Source organism: Solanum dulcamara, chromosome 1 (genome assembly GCF_947179165.1).
Source record: "Solanum dulcamara chromosome 1, daSolDulc1.2, whole genome shotgun sequence".
In the NCBI taxonomy this organism is placed as follows: Eukaryota; Viridiplantae; Streptophyta; class Magnoliopsida; order Solanales; family Solanaceae; genus Solanum; species Solanum dulcamara.
The window spans coordinates 59,798,242-59,801,297 of record NC_077237.1 but is presented as its reverse complement, the minus strand read 5'-3'; the positions used below and the strand labels follow the sequence as shown (position 1 = coordinate 59,801,297).

The window sequence follows — 3,056 nt, the reverse complement described above, 5'->3', positions numbered from 1 at the left end:
ATCCAAAAACCGTCTGCTGGAGGTAGATTCTAACTGACCCAGAATATGGTGCAACTCTTGCACACTAATGGTCAATTCACTGGATTGCCATAGAAGGATCCCCAAGTTCATTTATAGAACTTCTTGGAGATCAGTGACACTTATACAACAACTTGAGTGTCAAAGGACTATGTGAGTTTTAACCTTGTTTTCCTTTTCTTTGTTGGGGGAATCTAAGAGGTGGTTGAATTTGGAGCTGCCAAACTCAATCACTTCTTAGGATGATTTGGCTCGAAAGTTTCTAATTAGATTCTTCTCCTTAGGGAAGACAACAAATCTGAGAAGTGAAATTTTGAGTTTCAAATAGAAATTTGGGGAAAATTTGTAACAAGCCTGGGACAGATTTAAATCTTTACTCATTAGTTGTCCTCAGCATCATCAAGCTAATGAGGTGTTTGTCCATACCTTTATTGAAGGGTTGGAACCCATCACCAAGATTCTTCTTGAATCTGATGTAGGTGGATAGGCTTGGGAAAAGACATATGATGAGCCCTATGCACAACTTAGTCACATATCTCAGGGAAATCCTGAGTGGAATGGAGGGAGCTCTAGGCTTGTGGTGAAGAAATAGGCAGGCATGCTGGAAGTTGATGTTGTGAAAGCCTTGATAGCTTAAATTTCAGCAATGCATGATGACCATACATTTTAATAACTTGGCATTGGATAGAAACAATCTCCAATAAATGTGGTACAACAGAAAGCAACATGGTGCGAGGTGTGTGGCAGTAATGAACACATGTCTAAGAATTATGGAACAAATCCTGAATCAGTTAACTTTGTGTGTAATGCACCAAGGGATAGAGATCACCAGAACAATGGTAATACTTATAACTCCAGTTGGAGGAACCATTTCTCATAGGGTGGAAATCACCAAAATCAGCACCTCGAGAAGACCCAATTCAGGCCACAATGAGGTGGAGAACATTATAATCAACAAGGCCAGGGTAGTCAGCAAACAGGAAAATCAGGAAACATGAGTGTTGAGGATATGTTGAAATAAATCATGGCTGAACAAGCTAAGATGGATGCAGAGGTTCGCCAAAATCAGTTAGCAACCCAAAACTTGGAGAAGTACTTGGGCAATTAGCTAGTGCCCAAAACTCTCGCTAGCAAGGTGGTTTCAGGTAAATATTGTGAGTCCAGTAGTGGTCATATATTAGCTGAGTTGGATCCTCAAAACATAGTTGTTGAGGGAAAAAGTAAAGAAAAGGTTGTTGAAGAAGGTGAATCTAGCTTACCAAAAGCTCACAGGGAACCAAAAGAAAAACCACCTCCTTTATTCCTACAAAAGTTCAAAAAAAAGGAGGAAGAGTGCTTTGAAAAGTTCATCGACTTGCTGAAATAGGTACATATTAAATTACCTCTGATTGATATATTTGCAGGGTATCCTAAAATATGCCAAATATGTCGAGGACATTGTGACCAACACGAGCAAGTTGGCAGAGTTTAAGACAGTGGCACTCACTAAGAGGTGCAGTTCTAGAATTCTAAACAGGGTCAAGCTCCCAGCCAAGAAGAATGCTCTTGGAAGTTTCACATTGCAGGTAACTATTGGTTAGTGTAGCAATGCTAGAGGGATTTGTTATTTGGGTGAAAGTATCAACTTGATGCCCAAATCTATGCTCAATAATTTGGGTCTAGGAGACCCTAAGCCTACCACAATTTTGTTTCAATTGGCGGATCGCTCTATGGCTAGGCCAGATGGTATAATCTAGGATGTTGTAGTCCAAGTGAGATCTCTTATCTTCCTCATGGACTTTTTCATTCTAGACTTTGAGCCTGACCCAGAGGTTCCTTTCATCTTCGGAGGCCTATTCTTGGCAATAGAAAGGGCATTGATTGATGTAGTTGCTGTGAGATTAACTATGAGAGCACATTATAAGGTGGAGGTGTTTGATATATATCAGGCATTGAAATTGCCTACTTTTTATGAGGATCTATCTGCAATAACTATGATATATGAAAAAGTGGCAGCGTAGTGTGTGTTAGCAGAAGACCCTTTGGAGAGAGTGTTATTAGGTCAAGATATTGAAGGTGATGTTGAAGTAAAGGAATTGGCAAGTCAGTTAGACATTCTAAATGTAAGTATTTTGAAGAAGCACGTGGAGCCATTAGATAGAGTGGTGGGTACTTCACCCAAACCAACAATTGAAGAAGTTCCTAAATTGGAGTTGAAATCACTTTTAGCCCACCCAAGGTAGCCTTTTTGGGTGACCATAATATTTTACCTGTAATCCTTTTTTCTTCTTTGTCTGAAGTTTAGGTTACAATAGATCTAGAGGTGCTCAAAAGGTGATAGAAAGCATGGGAAGGCAAATGGATGATCTATATGGGATTAGGCCACCTTTGTGTATGTACAAATTTTCATGGAGAAGGGGCATAAGCCATTTAAATAGACACAATGCAGACCGAATCATGTGATGAAAGATGTGGTAAGAAAAGAAATAATTAAATGGTTGGATGCATGCATCATATACCCCATTTCATATAGCAAGTGGGTAAGTTCATTCCAGCGTGTGCCTAAAAAGGGTGGGATGACTGTGATCACCAATGATAAGAATGAGTTGATCCCCACCAAAATAATCACGGGATGACACATTTACATGGACTATCACAAGTTCAATTATGCCATAAGGAAAGACCACTACCCAATTCCCTTCATTGATCAGATGCTAGACATGTTGGCTAGGCAAGAGTATTACAGCTTCCTGGATGGGTATTCGGGATATAACCAGATCACCATTGCTCCTGAAGACCAAGAAAAGACCAATTTCACTTGTCCTTATAGGTCATATGCTTTCAAGTGTATGCCATTCGACTATGAAATACTCCTACAACTTTCCAAATGTGTATTATGGTGATCTTCCATGATATGTTATAGGATTTTATAGGGATCTTCATGGACGACTTCTTAGTGTTTGGAGAGTCCTTTGAGTTGTGTTTGCAAAACTTGGATAGGGTCTTAGAAAGGCGTGAAGAGACTAATTTTTTCCTAAACTGGGAAAAATATCATTTCC

At 39.6% G+C, this 3,056-nt stretch overlaps 1 non-coding gene across 1 annotated transcript; it reads right to left on the bottom strand.

Moving 5' to 3' along the window:
* Positions 1-313: 313 nt before the first annotated feature.
* LOC129903970 (small nucleolar RNA R71) lies at positions 314-420 on the bottom strand. Its single transcript, XR_008770334.1, has one exon. It is a non-coding gene; the product is annotated as a small nucleolar RNA R71 (small nucleolar RNA).
* Positions 421-3,056: the final 2,636 nt, after the last annotated feature.